General features: G+C 44.4%; 2 non-coding genes and 1 pseudogene across 2 annotated transcripts; all 3 read right to left on the bottom strand.

Moving 5' to 3' along the window:
• Nucleotides 1-628: 628 nt before the first annotated feature.
• On the bottom strand, nucleotides 629-8,087 carry LOC117149576 (annotated as a pseudogene).
• Nucleotides 8,088-8,482: 395 nt separating this feature from the next.
• On the bottom strand, nucleotides 8,483-8,661 carry LOC117149573. The gene has a single exon (XR_004460387.1). It is a non-coding gene; the product is annotated as a 5.8S ribosomal RNA (ribosomal RNA).
• Nucleotides 8,662-9,347: 686 nt separating this feature from the next.
• Nucleotides 9,348-11,342, bottom strand: LOC117149574. The gene has a single exon (XR_004460388.1). It is a non-coding gene; the product is annotated as a small subunit ribosomal RNA (ribosomal RNA).
• Nucleotides 11,343-23,980: the final 12,638 nt, after the last annotated feature.

A 23,980-nucleotide genomic window follows, 5' to 3' on the forward strand; every position in this document is an offset into this window, starting at 1 on the left:
GAAATTGAGCGAGCTGACGATACCGTTCCAGTTGTTGTTGTGATTGCAGTTGCAGTGGTTGTTGTTGTCACAGTACTAGTCACCGTAGGTAAGCGTAAGAAATTTCGCAAGTGTTTGGAGATTGGGGGTTTTGTGACAGTAGTGAGGGAGAGCAAGACGCGCTCTTTCTTGAGTTGTTGGCAATGGTAACTTGTCGGGTTAGGGTGATTGACCGCTCGCTGTTTGCAGAAGTCGCGGAGACGTAAGAGAAGTACGCGTTGTTTCGTTGCAATGAGAGCCGGCGGTCGTCTTGCTCGCGTTGTCGCTGAACTCGAGTGTCGTTTTGGCTCATAGTGTAAAACTACTTGCTTATACTATTTCAAACACAGAATATGTATTCGAGCGATGGTGCATCGCACAGAGCGTCTCTTTCGCTTTCGATTTATTTGTTTGTATTATGTTTATAACCCTAGTAGTGACTGCCACCAATAAGCTTTTTGACAGCTGCTCAAAAAGCTTACTCGAAAAACTTACTCGTAAGCTCGCCTCGCAGCACGTGCGGAGTGGAAAATTTCCAATAGTTTATTGTTAATAATTCCAAACCGCTTGTTTTTAACACTCGACAATTTTCGCTCGACTTACGCGGAGCACTAAATCACCGATTTAATTACTTTCCAAACAAGGAAAACTTAGTTATTCGCAATCTGTACACGAGCGCAACGAAAACACGTCCGTCGTTAATCCATTCATGCGCGGCATCAGGTGATCGAAGATCCTCCTAATGTACTATGTTACAAATAACATTGACATCACATCCATTGTCGTTTATAAATAAAATATAAACTTTAAATGGTTTAGAAGCATACAACGCAAATTGCCCCTTATTTATCATTGCAGTCCAGCACGGATACGACCTTAGAGGCGTTCAGGCATAATCCAACGGACGTAGCGTCATACCACTTTTCGCTCAAACAAGTATTGTGCCATTGGTCCTACCTGCGGTTCCTCTCGTACTACGCAGGAATGCTGTCGCAACAACGATTTGTCATTAGTAGGGTAAAACTAACCTGTCTCACGACGGTCTAAACCCAGCTCACGTTCCCTTGCATGGGTGAACAATCCCACGCTTGGTAAATTTTGCTTCACAATGATAGGAAGAGACGACATCGAAAGGATCAAAAAGCGACGTCGCTATGAACGCTTGGCCGCCACAAGCCAGTTATCCCTATGTAACTTTTCTGACACCTCTTGTTAAAAACTCTTTAAACCAAAAGGATCGATAGGCCGAGCTTTTGCTGTCCCTGTGTGTACTGAACACCGAGATCAAGTCAGCATTTGCCCTTTTGCTCTAAGTGTGGTTTCTGTCCGCACTGAGCTGGCCTTGGGACACCTCCGTTATTATTGAGAGATGTACCGCCCCAGTCAAACTCCCTACCTGTCAATGTCCTTGAATTGGATCATACCTGAGTAATTGGAGTTATACCAAATTTTCAAATCAAAATACATAAATGCATCGTTTTATTAAAGAATTTGTTGCGATTATATAACAAACTCGTGATACTTTGATCAAGAAGCTTGCATCAAAACCCAATACCATAAGATATAATAAATATATCCGTATAATGGCTAGAAATGATACACGTTCCATTTAATCAAGTAAGTAAGGAAACAATAAGAGTAGTGGTATTTCATTGACGATACCAAACCGAGGTCTAATATCTCCCACTTATTCTACACCTCTTATGTCTCCTTACACTGCCAGATAGAGTCAAGCTCAAAAGGGTCTTCTTTCCCGCTAATTATTCCAAGCCCGTTCCCTTGGCTGTGGTTTCGCTAGATAGTAGATAGGGACAATGACGACTTTTCAGATCTCTCCGAACTTGTTTTACGTGGCGTGTTCCACACTGAAGGGATTACAACCACGACACCCTGAACACCCACAAGTGGTGCATGTATCAACATGGTGTATGTGTCTGGATACGCCAGACAAGCGTCCCGGACTAGAAGCTATAGATAGGGACAGTAGGAATCTCGTTAATCCATTCATGCGCGTCACTAATTAGATGACGAGGCATTTGGCTATTTTTTTTTTTTTTGATCGCGGAGGTATGGAAATCTATCGAAAGATACTAGGGCTGCCAACACTGCGTGTGGTCAGTTTTCCTAGCATGCACGATTCATTGCTCTATCTGAACCGAAGTTCCGCAACGCCTACGTACTAAAACCATCCTCATAGCCATTTGTATATAACCATTATTTTGCGATGTTTATGCCTTTATTGATGTTATGCCAAGACAGCAAGCAAATGATTTGAACCAAACGTTTTAGCTAAGTCCAATCACGGGAAAACCCGCTCAGGTACATGAACTGTTAAAACAACCGAGACTGCCTCTCATAACTGGACGCTAATGATATGACTATCATATTTGCTGAGGAGACCCTTGCTATCAATCTTTTAACGGATTGACCACTCCAGATCCCCCTCCAGTTCAGGGTGCAGAATGGAATTCAATGTCACCTGCGGCTTCGAATCTGCGACGCAATTCAGTTCGTATGTCCGGTCTGTCGTATCTATTGATTTTGCGCTGGTGTGCATCATCCATAGAGTGTCCGTCTGTCACAATTTGTATGTCGATCACATCAATGTGATCTTGTCGTAGTGCACCAGGTCCGGTTTATTAAGGCCGGATTCGCACTGCAGACTTGGTTCAACAATGACCACGCAGCCTCTCTCCTCAAGTCCCCGCTTGATTCGATTTACTACGCAGTTGTGTCTAGCTACGCGCCTCCCATGCGATCGGTAACATTTTTGCATTATGTGGTTTGTTGTTTCGGGAGCGTCACATCCTGCACGACACTGTCGTTCCAATTCGTGCCTTCCCCTTGTAGTACGAGACTTCGTGGGTAGGGCATTTATCCGCAGACGAATACCGTCTATATATTCCTTTCCTGTTAGTAAACGCGTGGGTTGATTAACCCACCCGTGTTGCGGTCCCCAATGGCCCTATTCACGGAGTCCGCTACCATCAACTGAGAGGTACAATTTGTTCGCCCAATATTTTTCTATTGCCGGACGCGATAACAATTCATTTTGTTCTGCCAATAATCTATCTCGGGCCCGTTGTTTTTCGGCTTCGAGGAAAGAGCTGGCTACCTCGTTTTGCGTGAGGTGAGGCCATTTAATGTTACTCAATCGTCTTAGCCTTAACATTGGAGCTACCCATCTTAGTGATGGAATTCCGAGACCTCCACTTTTTGGGGGTGCATGAATGAAGCACATAATATCTTATTAGTTTGTCAGTTTTTCGTAGGACGCCTATCGTCACACTCCCAAGGGCTAACTTGTGATAGAGCTGTGGGATAAGGACAGTCCTAAGGGCGAACATCCTCTGTTGTGGTTTGAGGGGGCCTTTGTCAATCTTTGTAGCTTTGGACCAATGTCCTCGGCCGGATTGCATCGAACCCTCCCGGTTGCAGTGAAGTTGATGCCTAAGTACTTCCACTCGTCCGTTCGCTTCAGTGATGGAATCTCCCTTGAGCCTACGTAGAAGCTCTGTGCCTCTAGCACGGTACACTTCTGTTTCGGCTGCCCTTAATGCCAACGGTAAAACATTTGTCGGCATTAAGTTTGAGGCCGACGAGAGATAGAAAATCCAGCGTTTTGTCCAACAATACTTGAAGTCCCATTCGAGTTTCAGCAAATAGTACCAAATCATCTGCAAACGCGGCCACGTTAGTAATGGCATTTCCGACTTTGGTACCAATTTCGCTGGGTAGGTTTCTAAGTAACCTGTCCATTACCAAGTTAAATAGAATAGGAGACAAAGGGTCACCCTGCTTCACTCCTCTGGCAGGGACGAATTCCTCTGAACTCCAACCGTCCCCATTGAGACTGGTACCGCCACCCTCGTACGTATTCTGTACGTAGTCAACGAAGCCCTTTGGCGCACCATAAGCACGTAAGGTGTCATATATAGATGCATGCGATAAAGAATCGAATGCCTTGCTTACATCTAAATTTGCTATGTAGCAAGATCTAAAGTGCTTATGGCTATGCCTCAAGACTAAGTCAACTATCGTCGCATTATCGGCACATCCGTCGGTAGGTAAGAAGCCACGCTGGCGCGGTCCCAATTGATTGATGAGTTCAACCGGGTTGCCAATATTGCATTTAGCTGTCTTACCAGGACTGAAGGCACCGATATTGGACGAAAGTCTTGCGGTCGCTTCGCCGTCACCGTCTTCGGGATGAAGACCAGTCGAATAGAGTGTGGTAGATTACCGCACCATAGAATTAGGTTCATTATTCGCAACATAATACCTGACGGCACCTCCCTGGCAGATTTTGGAGTTATCCCGTCAGGCCCCGGAGATGAAGATAATGAGATTCTTGACGCCCGAAGGTCATGCTCCGTAATAGCAGACCAAATCCTCTCAAGCGAGTGATCCATTTGTATCACTTCTCCACTGCAAGAGCTTAGGCTAGGCTGAGTCATTACTTCTCTCCAGTAGGGAACCATTACTTCTTGGCTTGGCATTACCGACTCATCAGTTCCATTTAGCAAGGACTTGATGCATCTTCCTTTATGCTTATCCCAGTTACGCTGGATGACAGCATACTGCTGCCTTCTGCTTTCTCTCCTATTCCGAGGTCTCCGAGGAGGCCTCGTCAGCGTGTCTCGTACACCCTGTGCCGGAAAAATTCCCAAGAGATATAGCGATAAGCATTGGAGAGTGATTTCCTTTCCCTCGAGCTCTGCCCTGTCAATGATCGTTGTAGCTCTTGGCTCTCCATTTGGAATGGCATTCTACGGGGTTTACCCACGCAGTTTCCGCAAAATTTCCCTGTTCTACTGTTCGAAGGGAGTGATTGCAGTTGTTTCTGATGTTGTTACTTGGTGGTTTTGCTCACTTCTACTAGGGCGGCGCCTTATGGTTAGATTTGCAACTTCCGGGACGAGAGCAGATTGCCCTCTTATCTGCTCTATTTTCTCCTTATAATCGCCCCTCTGTCTTAGCTTTTTGATGGCTTCGACGCTGCGGTTTGCAAAATACACCGCTAGTTGCTTGTTCATGTGTTTATGTCCATTTGCTGTGAGCTCAACCTCCTTTCTCGCCATCATCCACTTCTCTTCCTCACTCCACCTTGCCTTTATATCGACACGTCGACGTTCTTCATCAAGTTCGTCTGGGTGCCGAGATCGCATGTGAACACCGAGTCCTCTCTTGCTGTTAAAGGACGTCCACATACTGTGCATGGAACCCTAGATAGAGTAGCCGCTGCGTTTGGTTCATATTGGTCCTCCGGGAAGATATCCACGGGGGGTCGGGTCGTCATCAGATTGTGTAAAGTTATCCGAGGCTCGTTATTTGTGTTTGTAGTACCAATATGAATAAATTTCCTCTGGGGAACCAACCCATCGGAAAAGTTTTGCCGCTCAAATTAGCTGCTAACAAGTTTAGCATTACCGGGGACCACCACGAGGAGGTTTAGAGTCGACTTGAGTAAAGGAGAGACTTGTGAGTTACAGAGTACCATTCCCTTTCCGCACATCATATGATATGACTTACGAATTACAGAAAAATACTCCCCCTCTGCTCGCAAATACCCCTGATCCCATAGTTATAGTTATAGTCATAGTTACTCCCGCCGTTGACCCGCGCTTACTTGAATTTCTTCACTTTGACATTCAGAGCACTGGGCAGAAATCACATTGTGTCAACACCCGTTAGGGCCATCACAATGCTTTGTTTTAATTAGACAGTCGGATTCACCAAGTCCGTGCCAGTTCTGAATTGATTGTTAATTGATAATCGTTATAATTGATAAGAACTAATTGGTTTAACCCAAATAGTATTCTTAAAAATTTTAGCAAGAAAGTTCCTCAATTGGCTACGTAACTAAACTATCCGGGGAACAAGTAACTAACATAAATGCTAGAAACTCTATTTACCCAGAACGAGCACATAAACCATGTTATTGTTTCCCAATCAAGCCCGACTATCTCAATCTTCAGAGCCAATCCTTATCCCGAAGTTACGGATCTAATTTGCCGACTTCCCTTACCTACATTATTCTATCGACTAGAGACTCTTCACCTTGGAGACCAGCTGCGGATATTGGTACGGCCTGTTGAGAAGTTTGCGTGTCCCCACCATAAATTTTCAAGGTCCGAGGAGAAAATATCGACACAACAGTATATGTCATGCTCTTCTAGCCATCTACCATATCTCTCTGCGAAAGACTTCCATGGTAGTACGGCTATAAAACAGAAAAGAAAACTCTTCCGATATCGTTCCTGTTGCCAGGATGAGCACGAGGCCCATATTTAATAACAAACGGATACTCAACAGGTTACGGAATTGGAACCGTATTCCCTTTCGTTCAAAATTATTCAAGTGTATTAAATTCGCTTTGTTTATATAGTTAGGCATTTTTGTTTTACTTGAAAATTTTCGGCTTTCGCCTTGAACTTAGGACCGACTAACTCGTGATCAACCACTGTTCACACGAAACCCTTCTCCACTTCAGTCCTCCAAGGTCTCATTCGATTATTTGCTACTACCACCAAGATCTGTACCAATGGCAGCTCCATGCAGGCTTACGCCAAACACTTCTACGCATACCATTGTACCTTCCTACTCACTAAAGTTTCAAAATTTATATCACAAGTAATATAAATCATCTACTTTAGCGGTAATGTATAGGTATACAACTTAAGAGCAATCCATTTTAAGGGCTAGTTGCTTCGGCAGGTGAGTTGTTACACACTCCTTAGCGGATTTCGACTTCCATGATCACCGTCCTGCTGTTTTAAGCAACCAACGCCTTTCATGGTATCTGCATGAGTTGTTAATTTGGGCACCGTAACATTACGTTTGGTTCATCCCACAGCGCCAGTTCTGCTTACCAAAAGTGGCCCACTGGGCACATTATATCATAACCTTGAACTTCATATCAAGAAAGTTAAGGTTCTTACCCATTTAAAGTTTGAGAATAGGTTAAGATCGTTTCGACCCTAAGGCCTCTAATCATTCGCTTTACCAGATAAGATTATTTTATATAATATTAAGTATAAGTTCACCATACCAAGTATAGTTCACCATCTTTCGGGTCACAGCATATATGCTCAATGTACGTTCGAGTTAGAGGCATAAATAATATAAATATACATTATACATAACTATATAGAACGCCCCGGGATTGTGTTAATTAGCTATAAATAGCTAAAAAACTAATCCCATTATTAGTCAAGTTATTTACGCTATTAGGTTTACATCCCAATAACTTGCACATATGTTAGACTCCTTGGTCCGTGTTTCAAGACGGGTCCCGAAGGTATCATGAATCTTTCGCATTGTTAATCATACAAGAGCATATAATAAACACAAAAATCAATGATAATTATGCCATTATATAATTCCGAAAAATTAACGCTCTGTAATAATATAAATCTATCAGCACTTTATCAAATTAATAACATTTATTCTGTGTTAAAATGCAAGCAATTTAATTGGAATAAACTATAAGTTATATTTTATGATAAATTTGGGATATGCTAATAGATTACAATGTCCTTATATGGAAAAAATGCACATTATTCTTAATAATATTATTTAAATATTACAATTTTAATGATGAATTTTCCATAACGGATATTCAGGTTCATCGGGCTTAACTTCTAAGCAGTTTCACGTACTGTTTAACTCTCTATTCAGAGTTCTTTTCAACTTTCCCTCACGGTACTTGTTTACTATCGGTCTCATGGTTATATTTAGTTTTAGATGGAGTTTACCACCCACTTAGTGCTGCACTATCAAGCAACACGACTCTTTGGAAACATCATCTAGTAATCATTAACGTTATACGGGCCTGGCACCCTCTATGGGTAAATGGCCTCATTTAAGAAGGACTTAAATCATTAATTTCTCATACTAGAATATTGACGCTCCATACACTGCATCTCACATTTGCCATATAGACAAAGTGACTTAGTGCTGAACTGTTTTCTTTTCGCTCGCCGCTACTAAGAAAATCCTTGTTAGTTTCTTTTCCTCCCTAATTAATATGCTTAAGTTCAGGGGTAGTCCCATATGAGTTGAGGTTGTATATATAACTATATTTTGCCATAAATTCTTTATATATAAATGATAAAACAATCAATTAAATTCGTTATAAATAGTTCCAATAGTTCTTGTAAGCAAAGTTATTTTTTATCCATTTAACGAACCAACGAAGAATAATAACAAAACCAAGATTTTTCTTTTTCCGAATCATTAATAAGAGACAATTCTAGATGAAAAATATTTCAATTTTTTATGCTAGACATTTCTCAGTATTATTTGATTGAAAAAGAAAATATTTCTCTTCGTTTTTTACATTCAAATGTGAGATAATGTTTTTCATTTCTTTTTTAATATTATGAATAAAATCATTATTTAATCCAATAATATACCATAGGCTTATAAAAAATTTATAAACAACTTAATTAGCATAGTCTTACAACCCTCAACCATATGTAGTCCAAGCAGCACTATAAAATTAATTAAAGTACATAACAGCATGGACTGCGATATGCGTTCAAAATGTCGATGTTCATGTGTCCTGCAGTTCACACGATGACGCACAGTTTGCTGCGTTCTTCATCGACCCATGAGCCGAGTGATCCACCGCTTAGAGTTTTATAATTCATTTTTATATAATATCAATATTGTTTTTATTGAAAGAAATTAAAAATACACCATTTTACTGGCATATATCAATTCCTTCAATAAATTTATTTTTATACCTAAAAATAAATGTTGCGATATGTCTTAGTTTCATATAAGCATTATGTATCATAATAATCTGGTTATGGTTTGCTATTTTGGGTGACACATACTGCAAAATTTATATAAAACAATAACCTGATGGATGATAGGTACAAAAATTGTATATTTTAGGTTGTTGCATTAGCCAACGTATGCTCATAACATAGATGAACAATACATATTCGCCACGCGTGTATATTATGGTCCATATACACACACACTTATTTCGATTACCACATTCAAAATTATTTTAATTTTAATTCGACTTCTACTTTCAAATTTTGTTTAGTTTCTTCGATTTCCATTTTCGAGAATTTGTTTTTATAGGAAACGCCATTGTAGTAGTAAGTACTGCCACAAATACGCACAACAACATTAATAATGTTAAAGTCTTTTTATGAGGTTGCCAAGCCCCACATATAAAATAAAAGCCATCTTCATTTTATTTTGACTTTAACTTTTGATTCCGTGGAATCATTTTGTAATATTTTTATTTTGGTAAATTGTATTTATTTGTATTATAACAAATGTTTATTAACGATAAGGATATTATACAATAATGATCCTTCCGCAGGTTCACCTACGGAAACCTTGTTACGACTTTTACTTCCTCTAAATAATCAAGTTCGGTCAACTTTTGCGAAACAACCGTAATACGCAAGGCGTCACAGTGATCACGTCCGGAGACCTCACTAAATAATTCAATCGGTAGTAGCGACGGGCGGTGTGTACAAAGGGCAGGGACGTAATCAATGCGAGTTAATGACTCACACTTACTGGGAATTCCAGGTTCATGTGAACAGTTTCAGTTCACAATCCCAAGCATGAAAGTGGTTCAGCGGTTTACCCGGACCTCTCGGTCTAGGAAATACACGTTGATACTTTCATTGTAGCGCGCGTGTAGCCCAGGACATCTAAGGGCATCACAGACCTGTTATTGCTCAATCTCATTATTGCTAGACGCAATTTGTCCATTTAAGAAGCTAGTGTCCTTATAATGGGACAAACCAACAGGTACGGCTCCACTTACATAAACACATTCAAACACAATAAACATTTTACTGCCACCATGAATGAAGGCTACATAAGCTTCAGCACCCTAATCCTGAAGATATCTATTTAATATATTTGAGTCTCGTTCGTTATCGGAATTAACCAGACAAATCACTCCACGAACTAAGAACGGCCATGCACCACCACCCATAGATTCGAGAAAGAGCTATCAATCTGTCTTACACACTTATGTTCGGACCTGGTAAGTTTTCCCGTGTTGAGTCAAATTAAGCCGCAGGCTCCACTCCTGGTGGTGCCCTTCCGTCAATTCCTTTAAGTTTCAGCTTTGCAACCATAATTCCCCCGGAGCCCAAAAGCTTTGGTTTCCCGGGAAGCGACTGAGAGAGCCATAAAAGTAGCTACACCCAATTGCTAGCTGGCATCGTTTATGGTTAGAACTAGGGCGGTATCTGATCGCCTTCGAACCTCTAACTTTCGTTCTTGATTAATGAAAACATCTTTGGCAAATGCTTTCGCTTAAGTTAGTCTTACGACGGTCCAAGAATTTCACCTCTCGCGTCGTAATACTAATGCCCCCAAACTGCTTCTATTAATCATTACCTCTTGATCTGAAAACCAATGAAAGCAGAACAGAGGTCTTATTTCATTATCCCATGCACAGAATATTCGGGCATTTGAAGCCTGCTTTAAGCACTCTAATTTGTTCAAAGTAATAGTACCGGCCCACAATAACACTCGTTTAAGAGCACTAGTGCAGGTTTTTAAATAGGAGGAACATATGAAAAAATACAAGTATTTAATCACATATAAGAACTCCACCGGTAATACGCTTACATACATAAAGGTATAGTACTAACCACAATTGTAAGTTGTACTACCCGTATGAAGCACAAGTTCAACTACGAACGTTTTAACCGCAACAACTTTAATATACGCTATTGGAGCTGGAATTACCGCGGCTGCTGGCACCAGACTTGCCCTCCAATTGGTCCTTGTTAAAGGATTTAAAGTGTACTCATTCCAATTACAGGGCCTCGGATATGAGACCTGTATTGTTATTTTTCGTCACTACCTCCCCGAGCTGGGAGTGGGTAATTTACGCGCCTGCTGCCTTCCTTAGATGTGGTAGCCGTTTCTCAGGCTCCCTCTCCGGAATCGAACCCTGATTCCCCGTTACCCGTTGCAACCATGGTAGTCCTAGATACTACCATCAAAAGTTGATAGGGCAGACATTTGAAAGATCTGTCGTCGGTACAAGACCATACGATCTGCATGTTATCTAGAGTTCAACCAATATAACGATCTTGCGATCGCTTGGTTTTAGCCTAATAAAAGCACATGTCCCATAAGGTTCATGTTTTAATTGCATGTATTAGCTCTAGAATTACCACAGTTATCCAAGTAACTGTTAACGATCTAAGGAACCATAACTGATATAATGAGCCTTTTCCAGTTTCACTTTTAATTCGTGTGTACTTAGACATGCATGGCTTAATCTTTGAGACAAGCTTATAACTACTGGCAGGTTCAACCAGAATAATGTTTTTCCTTCATATTCCATTCATATATTTTGAATCGAAATAAGCAATATAATAGATATATAGATTTTTCACTTTATATAATTCCATGATTTTTATTATATTGAATAAAATTCAATATTTCGCCTTTTCTTTTTTTTTTTATATTTTCAGCGCCTGTGGGTGCTGTCATTTTATTGTACTCTGATTTTGTTTTAAAATATATAGTTACAATTTTTGGCATTTTACAATTTTGGATCGGCGGCAATTGTGCGCGCCAAGGTTATGAGAGCTATTTAAGAATTTCAATTTCGAGGAAAATTTTTGATTTGCTTGGCGGCAGTTATACGCGCAATGATTTGAATTGGAATCTACGACTTAGGATTTTACGTTAAGTTAGCCTTAGCTTATGGTAGTTACAATTTTTATAAGTAGTGGTAGTTTAGGTAGTAGTTTTAATAGTACGAAGAAAATTTGTAGTATTATGGGGAAAGATTTTGAGTGGATGTATATTTTAAAGCTAAATTGTTGTGGCATAGGATTCCAGAGATGAGACTCTAGCTGATGGCGGCGACGACGAGCAGTTGCTATCATCCGAGGAGATAGATAGCACTGTTGCCCATCCTTCACTTTGGTCTCCATTATGTCCGTCCATTTTCTATGTTGCGTTCCGTCTTGTTCACTTTGGGTAGCTGTTTCACTGGCGCCTCTGCCGGATTTTTAATCACCACTGACGCGCCTTTCTGGTCGGGAAGCCTAGGCGGGCTATTGGACTTCGATAAATCGGAGGGAAAATAGCACGGCTAGTAATCGGTGTTCTGGCGATTTTCCCGTCAGAATATCCCGATATATCGCTTCGCGTTGGCCGATGTCATTGGTCATTATCAGTAACTGGTCTCACTACTCCAGGGCTTCGATAAATCGGAGGTAAAAGCAACATAGCTGGTAATCGATGTTCTGGCATTTTTCCCGCCAGAAACGTTATCGATACCCTGCTTCGCGTTAGCCGGTATTCCTGGTCATTCTCGGTAGCTGGTCTCACTACTACTTGGAAAAGGGAAAAGTAATCATATGTTAGCTTTGTTGATGTAAATAGTGCTGTAGTTTTCTCCTTTTTGGTGCCGCAAAATAAAATATTATTATTTCTTTCAGCGTCGCTGCTCATCGCGCCACCGAGGAGATGCCATCATGTACCAGGCATCGGCCAATCTGGCCCGTCAGACCTGATGCAAGCGTCCAGTCTGTGGCGGGTGGAAAAATGCGACGCAGTCCAGCGTCGTCTGCAGTAAACGCTACGGTTTGCCAGGAATGCAGTTACATACAAATCTGAAGGGAAAAAAACTGATCCAGATTTCTTTCTTCCAGATTTAAAGCGCTGGTGATTGTTATCCATGATGATTGTCCAATGGTCAGGTAAGGAGTCGGAAAAACAATGATCAGCTGGCTCGCTATAATATTCAGACGTCCGGAAAGAAGGATTTGTCCGCAGGATAATCGACGTCTCATACAACGTACGGCATACCGGTTGGCAAGGAATGCGACTACAGCAGAACCAATCCCTGCTACTGCTGTCGCTGCCGCCGCTGCTGTTGTTGCATTATGGTGGTGGCTGCGTCGCCGCCGCTGTTGCTGCTGGTGGTGAATGCGTCGCTGCTGTTGTTGTTGCTGGTGGTGACTACGTCGCTGCTGTTGCTGCTGATGGTGGAGGCTGCGTCGCTGCTGTTGCCGCTGCTGGTGGCGATCGCGTCGCTGCTGTTGTTGCTGCTGGTGGTGATGCGTCGCTGATGGTGGTGAGTGCGTCGCTGCTGTTGCTGCAGATGTTGGTGACTGCGTCGCCGCTGTTGCTTCTGCCGGTGGCGGCTGCGTCGTTACTGTTGTTGCTGTTGGTGGTGACTGCGTCGCTGCAGTTGCTGCTGATTTTTTTTTTTTTTTTATATATATTTTCAACGTCAAATGACGCTGACCTTTTATTGTCCTCTGATTTTTGCTTAAAAATATATAGTGACAATTTGTGACAAATTACATTTTCGGATTTTTTTGGCTGTAGATATGCGTGCCATAGTTAAAGTAAAAATTTATGATTAAAATTTGCGGGAGACATTTTTGAAATTACTTGGCGGCAGTTTTGCGCGCCATGGTTCTAGTGTGGAATTTAAATTTGAAAATTACGTTACTTAGGAAATAGCTTATGGAATAGGAGAAAATAGTTATGGTAAGTAATTTAAAATATAGCTTAACGATGATTTGGAATCCAGCGATGAGACTATAGCTGATGACGGCGAGGATGAGCAGTTGCTATCGTCCGATGAGATGGATAAAACCGATGCCCATCCTCCGCTTTGGTTCACGTTCTGGTCGTCCATTAGTTGTTGTTGTTGCTGCTGTCTTCACTTTTGGTTACTGTTGCGCGCGCGCCTCTGTCGGTTTTATAATCTCAACTGACTTGCAAATTTGGGCTAGGCGCGTAGGTGGGCTTTTCGATAGCTCAAAGGCACGGCGGATGGGCGATATGCTAGCTATTTTCTTGCCAGCTCGTTATCGATACTTCGCGCCTTTTTTGGCGGGCTTATCGGCTATTATTTTGCCGCCAGTCTATCGCCTATCGGGCAGAAATACTAGAATTGTTCGAGTTAGTATTTTTGGGATTCCAGTATTTCTCCCGTAGTTACTCGCGTTTGTCAGTGTAATGGCATATAGGGAAAAGGATCTTACTTCTCCAAGCAGAAACGAAGCAGAAAAATTGCGTGCTATTTCCTATTGTAATATTTATGTTTCTGCTTTTAGTGGTGCTGGAAGCGTCGATGCTGCGGAGATGCCGGTATGCAGCAAGCATCAGCCGGCGTGGCCTGTCAACTTTGGAGCACGCACAACTTTTGTGGAGAAAAAAGTGTGCCGCAGTCCGCGTCGTCTATAGGCTTAGGTTTGTCTGAGTGTATGCGGGAGTACAGTCTGGCTGATGTTCCAATTTGAGCCGAGTCCAATGGTTGTTTCTTTTAAACATTTGCAGGTCCATTTCAACTTGACAGGAAATTGCCATTCAGCGACTGCAGATAAACATTCGCCTGCGCCTACGCCCCGCCAACTCGCATAACTGAGGACCGTCGCCAGTGCCGCCTCTTGCATCCATGGTCCGCTGCCGTTGCTGCTATCCTGGCACAGATCAGGTGTGCATTACAGGGCCGATTCCATCTTGAGACCGTCCATATGGCAGATCATCGTCGTCATCTCCATCGCGCTAGCTCCTGTTACTGGCCAGGGTCCAGGCGAGAAGTACGGAATTCGGAAAGTGCCAGTTGGATTTTGCGGTGAGATCTTTTCCTGCTACTGCTGCCGCTGTTGTTGTTGTTGCTGCTGTTGGTGAGTGTGTCGCCGCCTAGTGCAGTTCGATATAATCCATGCTTCTTTTTTCCAGGGTGAAAGCAGCCGCCGATTTAAGTATATGGAGATCAGCCTAGGGTCAAACCATGAGTCGAGTCGTAGGATGCATGATATTTGGCTACTGTGGCAATGAAATCTTCCTGCTGCTGCCGCTGCCGCTGCTAACGCTGCTGCTGGTGGATGTGTCGCCGCCTTATGGATCTCTGTTGCTGCTTCTGTGTCGAGAGTTGCATGCCCCGTTGCTTTGGGAGTATGCGGCAAATGCTGTTCCAATCGCTCTTCTGGGCTGCATGTTATCAGAAAGTTGCCGGTCTTCTGTTGTTGCTGTTTCTGGTCTTGCTGCTGCTGTTGCCGCCGCCATGGTAAGCTAAGGCTGTTGTTGGTCTCATGCTCATTCTAATGTTTTCTTCTTTCAGGGAGGAGCGCTGGTGAGGCGCCAGATGCCAGTCCCGCGTCTTCAAAAGGAAAAAAGCCGGTTTGCCAGGAGCGCTGACACTGCTACCGCTGCCTTTCCTGCCCCCATCTGCTGCTACTGGGGCGAGAAAACCCAACATGCTGCTCCGTCCATCAGATTTCCGACGCCTCGCCGCTGCATAAGCATCCGCTGGCGGCTACTCTAGTTCTCGGCGCTCCAGTATCCTAACTCAAGACTTCCTGAGTCTGTCCTGTCGTCTGTCCCGTCAGCCCTGATGCGCTCATCTCATCAGTGGCGGGAGGGAGAGCATGCGCCGCTGTCCAGCGTCATCTACAGGAATACGCCGGTTGTCCAGGAAAGCGATTTAATACACCACTAGCTGAAGGGGAAAAACATAGTCCATGCTTCTTTCTTTCTTCCAGGGCAAATCGCCCTGGTTCTTGGCTTGGTGTAACAGGATGACAGGTGATCGCCAGCGCATTTCATGCATCTTGGTGGCCTCATACATGAGTTTTTGGCATGCCTGTAGCCCTGGCATCTGTAGCACTGGACCGGCTCCCGTTGCCCACCAATTTGTTTAAGTAAGATAATTTTGTCATGACTGCCGTCCTTGGCCATGACGATCTCCACTTCAAACATGCGCATGGGGCCACCTGTAGCCGGCTTCGTCATATTTCTGACGAAGCGCGCTGTGAATCCGAGCGTCAGCAACTCGTTGACAATCCACGAGCATGGAGTGGAGTGGTGGAGATGTCTGATTACTACTCGGAAGCCCCTCTCGGACTTTGGCTGGTTGGTGAATAGGGGAAAGCCGTTTGCTATAAGGACATCTTTGATTTTGTGGTAGGCGGTCAAGTCCTTGGCCTGGATCCTGACCCCGTTCCCTTCAATTGCTCTGGTAGTGTAGCTGGAGACTCCTGCTGTATAGTTTAGCTTTTCCAGGAGCGGGACAATTTCTTTGACGTCGTCGACGAGTATGGGTGGTGCTCTGCAGCTTAGTGGCACAAGTTTCCAAGGTGGCAGCTCAGAATCTGTATTTTGAGGGGGTGGCGACGTTGCGCTGCGTGCAGGAGCATTGGTGCTGCAGGGAACGGCTGGTGTGTGTGTCGATTCCTGGTTTTGGATTCCTCATATACAGATTTGGCTGCCTTGCTTTGGAAAACGGGCGTGGTGAGGGGTGGAAAAATGCTGGGAGATTTGAAATTGGTGGTCACGCATAATCGTTTATTTGGCGTCTTGAAACTGGAGCAGTCCAAGTCGTCATTTGTCCTCTTGGTCGGAGTTTTCGTTAGAGGAGCCGTGGGTGCCACAAAGATTGGACCAGTTCCAGCAACCATTTCCGAGAAACTCATGAGCTGCTCGTCTGGGCTCCTGGACGGTGAGTTGAATAAGTCCCGTTTGGCAGAAGGCCGACTAAGGGTGTGGGCTGTTGTTGAGTTCCCCACAGTGGGCATGGCGCTATTGTTGGGTTTTAATTTTAAATCACCCTGAGCATCAGGGCGTAAAGTAGCATTCCTTTGATGAGGGGAAATGCTTCTTTTCCCAGTATTTACGGAGCGATTGGTTGGATTCTTGCTTAAACTAAGTTTAGAAGCAACCGGCTTGTGGTTAAAAATTGACCAAAAAGCTTTGACAGTTGTACTAGGTCTTTCCTCCTGCTTGCTTTCGTTAATTTGTTTAAGTGGTGGAGCAATTTCCCCACTGTCAATATCATTGGCTTTGTTGAGTTGAGTTTCTGAATTGGCAAGCGCGGGAGATCTAGATCAGCTTTCTAAATTTGTTTTGGTGGCTTTATTTATTTGCGTGTGTGTATAAGAAGGAGGGGAAGAAGCATTAGGTCCGATTTTGGTGGATGAGCTGGGATTTTTCTCTGCGCTGTCGGTGTGTGGGAGAGAGGGGAAATTTCCCATAGCGTCGCTCGGTTTGGCGCCTCTTAATTCTGTGTCCGTATTAGTGGCTGCGGCTGCAATTAGTGCAGGTCGCTGTGGTGGATAAAAACTCTCTTTGAGTAGCTTCGGTGTTTGTAAGTGCGGCTGTATTTGTTTGAGTCGTTGTGGGGAGTGAATTTCCCTTGTGTATTTGTGAAGAGAATGGAGGAGAAGAAGGCGATTTCCCCTTCGAGATGCTGTTTTTGGCGCCAACATTGACTTATTTTTATATTTTCAGCGCCTGTTGGTGCTGTCATTTTATTGTACTCTGATTTTGTTTTTAAAATATATAGTTACAATTTATGGCATTTTACAGTTTTGGATCGGCGGCAATTGTGCGCGCCATGGTTATAAGAGTTATTTAAAAATTGAATAATTTCGAGGAAAATTTTGATTTGCTTGGCAGCAGTTATACGCGCCATGATTTGAATTGGAATCTACGATTTAGGATTTTACGTTAAATTAGCCTTAGCTTATGGTAGTTACAATTTTTATAGGTAGTAGTAGTTTTGGTAGTAGTTTTAAGTTATAGTAAGAAGAAAATTTGTAGTATTATGGGGAAAGATTTTGAGTGGATGTATATTCTAAAACTGAATTGTTGTGGCATAGGATTCCAGCGATGAGACTCTAGCTGATGGCGGCGTCGACGAGCAGTTGCTATCATCCGAGGAGATAGATAGCACTGTTGCCCATCCTTCACTTTGGTCTCCATTATGTCCGTCCATTTTCTATGTTGCGTTCCGTCTTGTTCACTTTGGGTAGCTGTTGCACTGGCGCCTCTGCCGGATTTTTAATCACCACTGACGCGCCTTTCTGGTCGGGAAGCCTAGGCGGGCTATTGGACTTCGATAATCGGAGGGAAAAAAGCACGGCTAGTAATCGGTGTTCTATCGATTTTCCCGCCAGAATTGTTACCGATATCTCGCTTCGCGTTGGCCGATGTTATTGGTCATTATCAGTAGCTGGTCTCACTATTCCTGGGCTTCGATAAATCGGAGGTAAAAGGCAACATAGCTGGTAATCGATGTTCTGGCATTTTTCCCGCCAGTTATCGATATCCTGCTTCGCATTAGCCGGTATTCCTGGTCATTCTCGGTAGCTGGTCTCACTACTACTAGGAAAAAGGAAAAAGTTATCATATGTTAGCTTTGTTGTAAATTGTGATGTAGTTTTCCCCTTTTTGGTGCCGCAAAATAAAATATTATTATTGCTTTCAGCGTCGCTGCCCATCGCACCACCGCGGAGATGCCATCGTGTACCAGGCATCGGCCAATCTGGCCCGTCAGGCCTGATGCAAGCGTCCAGTCTGTGGTGGGTGGAAAATGCGCCTCAGTCCAGCGTCGTCTGCAGGAAACGCTCCGGTTTGCCAGGAATGCAGTTTCATTCAAATCTGAAGGGAAAAAGACTGATCCAGATTTCTTTCTTCCAGATTTGAAGCGCCGGTGATTGTTATCCAGGATGATTGTCCAGTGGTCAGGTAAGGAGTCGGAAAAGCAATGATCAGCAGGCTCGCCATATTACTCAGACGTCCGGAAAGAAGGATTTGTCCGCAGGATAATCGACGTCTCATACATCGTACGGCAAGCCGATTGGCAAGGAATGCGACTACGACAGAAACATTTCCTGCTACTGCTGTCGCTGCCTCCCCTGCTGTTGTTGCTTATGGTGGTGACTGCGTCGCCGCCGCTGTTGCTGCTGGTGGTGACTGCGTCGCTGCTGTTGTTGTTGCTGGTGGTGACTGCGTCGCTGCTGATGGTGGTGGCTGCGTCGCTGCTGTTGCCGCTGCTGGTGGCGACCGCGTCGCTGCTGTTGTTGCTGCTGGTGGTGACTGCGTCGCTGATGGTGGTGAGTGCGTCGCTGCTGTTGCAGCTGATGGTGGTGACTGCGTCGCCGCTGTTTCTGCTGCCGGTGGCGGCTGCGTCGTTACTGTTGTTGCTGTTGGTGGTGACTGCGTCGCTGCAGTTGCTGCTGATTTTTTTTTTTTTTTTTTTATATTTTCAACGTCAAATGACGCTGACCTTTTATTGTCCTCTGATTTTTGCTTAAAAATATATAGTGACAATTTGTAGCAAATTACATTTTCTGATTTTTTTGGCTGTAGATATGCGTGCCATAGTTAAAGTAAAAATTTATGATTAAAATTTGCGGGAGACATTTTTGAAATTACTTGGCGGCAGTTTTGCGCGCCATGGTTCTAGTGTGGAATTTAAATTTGAAAATTACGTTACTTAGGAAATAGCTTATGGAATAGGAGAAAATAGTTATGGTAAGTAATTTAAAATATAGCTTAACGATGATTTGGAATCCAGCGATGAGACTATAGCTGATGACGGCGAGGATGAGCAGTTGCTATCGTCCGATGAGATGGATAAAACCTATGCCCATCCTCCGCTTTGGTTCACGTTCTGGCCGTACATTAGTTGTTGTTGTTGCTGCTGGCTTCACTTTTGGTTACTGTTGCGCGCGCGCGCCTCTGTCGGTTTTATAATCTCAACTGACTTGCAAATTTGGGCTAGGCGCGTAGGTGGGCTTTTCGATAGCTCAAAGGCACGGCGGATGGTCGATATGCTAGCTATTTTCTTGCCAGCTCGTTATCGATACTTCGCGCCTTTTTTGGCGGGCTTATCGGCTACTATTTTGCCGCCAGTCTATCGCCTATCGGGCAGAAATACTAGAATTGTTCGAGTTAGTATTTTTGGGATTCCAGTATTTCTCCCGTAGTTACTCGCGTTTGTCAGTGTAATGGCATATAGGGAAAAGGGTCTCACTTCTCCAAGCGGAAACGAAGCAGAAAAATTGCGTGCTATTTCCTATTGTAATATTTCTGTTTCTGCTTTTAGTGGTGCTGGAAGCGTCGATGCTGCGGAGATGCCGGTATGCAGCAAGCATCAGCCGGCGTGGCCTGTCAACTTTGGTGCACGCACAACTTTTGTGGAGAAAAAAGTGTGCCGCAGTCCGCGTCGTCTATAGGCTTAGGTTTGTCTGAGTGTATGCGTGAGTACAGTCTGGCTTAAGTTCCAATTTGAGCCGAGTCTAATGGTTGTTTCTTTTAAACATTTGCAGGTCCATTTCAACTTGACAGGAAATTGCCATTCAGCGACTGCAGATAAACATTCGCCTGCGCCTACGCCCCGCCAACTCGCATAACTGAGGACCGTCGCCAGTGCCGCCTCTTGCATCCATGGTCCGCTGCCGTTGCTGCTATCCTGGCACAGATCAGGTGTGCATTACAGGGCCGATTCCATCTTGAGACCGTCCATATGGCAGATCATCGTCGTCGTCTCCATCGCGCTAGCTCCTGTTACTGGCCAGGGTCCAGGCGAGAAGTACGGAATTCGGAAAGTGCCAGTTGGATTTTGCGGTGAGATCTTTTCCTGCTACTGCTGCCGCTGTTGTTGTTGTTGCTGCTGTTGGTGAGTGTGTCGCCGCCTAGTGCAGTTCGATATAATCCATGCTTCTTTTTTCCAGGGTGAAAGCAGCCGCCGATTTAAGTATATGGAGATCAGCCTAGGGTCAAACCATGAGTCGAGTCGTAGGATGCATGATATTTGGCTACTGTGGCAATGAAATTTTCCTGCTGCTGCCGCTGCCGCTGCTAACGCTGCTGCTGGTGGATGTGTCGCCGCCTTATGGATCTCTGTTGCTGCTTCTGTGTCGAGAGTTGCATGCGCCGTTGCTTTGGGAGTATGCGGCAAATGCTGTTCCAATCGCTCTTCTGGGCTGCATGTTATCAGAAAGTTGCCGGTCTTCTGTTGTTGCTGTTTCTGGTCTTGCTGCTGCTGTTGCCGCCGCCATGGTAAGCTAAGGCTGTTGTTGGTCTCATGCTCATTCTAATGTTTTCTTCTTTCAGGGAGGAGCGCTGGTGAGGCGCCAGATGCCAGTCCCGCGTCTTCAAAAGGAAAAAAGCCGGTTTGCCAGGAGCGCTGACACTGCTACCGCTGCCTTTCCTGCCCCCATCTGCTGCTACTGGGGCGAGAAAACCCAACATGCTGCTCCGTCCATCAGATTTCCGACGCCTCGCCCCTGCATAAGCATCCGCTGGCGGCTACTCTAGTTCTCGGCGCTCCAGTATCCTAACTCAAGACTTCCTGAGTCTGTCCTGTCGTCTGTCCCGTCAGCCCTGATGCGCTCATCTCATCAGTGGCGGGAGGGAGAGCATGCGCCGCTGTCCAGCGTCATCTACAGGAATACGCCGGTTGTCCAGGAAAGCGATTTAATACACCACTAGCTGAAGGGGAAAAAACTAGTCCATGCTTCTTTCTTTCTTCCAGGGCAAATCGCCCTGGTTCTTGGCTTGGTGCAACAGGATGACAGGTGATCGCCAGCGCATTTCATGCATCTTGGTGGCCTCATACATGAGTTTTTGGCATGCCTGTAGCCCTGGCATCTGTAGCACTGGACCGGCTCCCGTTGCCCACCAATTTGTTTAAGTGAGATAATTTTGTCATGACTGCCGTCCATGGCCATGACGATCTCCACTTCAAACATGCGCATGGGGCCACCTGTAGCCGGGTTCGTCATATTTCTGACGAAGCGCGCTGTGAATCCGAGCGTCAGCAACTCCTTGACAATCCACGAGCATGGAGTGGAGTGGTGGAGATGTCTGATTACTACTCGGAAGCCCCTCTCGGACTTTGGCTGGTTGGTGAATAGGGGAAAGCCGTTTGCTATAAGGACATCTTTGATTTTGTGGTAGGCGGTCATGTCCTTGGCCTGGATCCTGACCCCGTTCCCTTCAATTGCCCTGGTAGTGTAGCTGGAGACTCCTGCTGTATAGTTTAGCTTTTCCAGGAGCGGGACAATTTCTTTGACGTCGTCGACGAGTATGGGTGGTGCTCTGCAGCTTAGTGGCACAAGTTTCCAAGGTGGCAGCTCAGAATCTGTATTTTGAGGGGGTGGCGACGTTGCGCTGCGTGCAGGAGCATTGGTGCTGCAGGGTAACGGCTGGTGTGTGTGTCGATTCCTGGTTTTGGATTCCTCATATACAGATTTGGCTGCCTTGCTTTGGAAAACGGGTGTGGTGAGGGGTGGAAAAATGCTGGGAGATTTGAAATTGGTGGTCACGCATAATCGTTTATTTGGCGTCTTGAAACTGGAGTTTTCGTTAGAGGAGCCGGAACTGTGGGTGCCACAAAGATTGGACCAGTTCCAGCAACCATTTCCGAGAAACTCATGAGCTGCTCGTCTGGGCTCCTGGACGGTGAGTTGAATAAGTCCCGTTTGGCAGCAGGCCGACTAAGGGTGTGGGCTGTTGTTGAGTTCCCCACAGTGGGCATGGCGCTATTGTTGGGTTTTAATTTTAAATCACCCTGAGCATCAGGGTGTAAAGAAGCATTCCTTTGATGAGGGGAAATGCTTCTTTTCCCAGTATTTACGGAGCGATTGGTTGGATTCTTGCTTAAACTAAGTTTAGAAGCAAACGGCTTGTGGTTAAAAATTGACCAAAAAGCTTTGACAGTTGTACTAGGTCTTTCCTCCTGCTTGCTTTCGTTAATTTGTTTAAGTGGTGGAGCAATTTCCCCACTGTCAATATCATTGGCTTTGTTGAGTTGATTTTCTGAATTGGCAAGCGCGGGAGATCTAGATCAGCTTTCTAAATTTGTTTCGGTGGCTTTATTTATTTGCGTGTGTGTATAAGAAGGAGGGGAGGAAGTATTAGGTCCGATTTTGGTGGATGAGCTGGGATTTTTCTCTGCGCTGTCGGTGTGTGGGAGAGAGGGGAAATTTCCCATAGCGTCGCTCGGTTTGGCGCCTCTTAATTCTGTGTCCGTATTAGTGGCTGCGGCTGCAATTAGTGCAGGTCGCTGTGGTGGATAAAAACTCTCTTTGAGTAGCTTCGGTGTTTGTAAGTGCGGCTGTATTTGTTTGAGTCGTTGTGGGGAGTGAATTTCCCTTGTGTATTTGTGAAGAGAATGGAGGAGAAGAAGGCGATTTCCCCTTCGAGATCCTGCTTTTGGCGCCAACATTGACTTATTTTTATATTTTCAGCGCCTGTTGGTGCTGTCATTTTATTGTACTCTGATTTTGTTTTTAAAATATATAGTTACAATTTATGGCATTTTACAGTTTTGGATCGGCGGCAATTGTGCGCGCCATGGTTATAAGAGTTATTTAAAAAATTCAATTTCGAGGAAAATTTTGATTTGCTTAGCAGCAGTTATACACGCCATGATTTGAATTGGAATCTACGATTTAGGATTTTACGTTAAGTTAGCCTTAGCTTATGGTAGTTACAATTTTTATAGGTAGTAGTAGTTTTGGTAGTAGTTTTAAGTTATAGTAAGAAGAAAATTTGTAGTATTATGGGGAAAGATTTTGAGTGGATGTATATTCTAAAACTGAATTGTTGTGGCATAGGATTCCAGCGATGAGACTCTAGCTGATGGCGGCGACGACGAGCAGTTGCTATCATCCGAGGAGATAGATAGCACTGTTGCCCATCCTTCACTTTGGTCTCCATTATGTCCGTCCATTTTCTATGTTGCGTTCCGTCTTGTTCACTTTGGGTAGCTGTTGCACTGGCGCCTCTGCCGGATTTTTAATCACCACTGACGCGCCTTTCTGGTCGGGAAGCCTAGGCGGGCTATTGGACTTCGATAATCGGAGGGAAAAAAGCACGGCTAGTAATCGGTGTTCCATCGATTTTCCCGCCAGAATTGTTACCGATATCTCGCTTCGCGTTGGCCGATGTTATTGGTCATTATCAGTAGCTGGTCTCACTATTCCTGGGCTTCGATAAATCGGAGGTAAAAGGCAACATAGCTGGTAATCGATGTTCTGGCATTTTTCCCGCCAGAAACGTTATCGATATCCTGCTTCGCATTAGCCGGTATTCCTGGTCATTCTCGGTAGCAGGTCTCACTACTACTAGGAAAAAGGAAAAAGTTATCATATGTTAGCTTTGTTTTAAATTGTGATGTAGTTTTCCCCTTTTTGGA

Source organism: Drosophila mauritiana, unplaced genomic scaffold, assembly GCF_004382145.1.
Source record: "Drosophila mauritiana strain mau12 unplaced genomic scaffold, ASM438214v1 U_247, whole genome shotgun sequence".
In the NCBI taxonomy this organism is placed as follows: Eukaryota; Metazoa; Arthropoda; class Insecta; order Diptera; family Drosophilidae; genus Drosophila; species Drosophila mauritiana.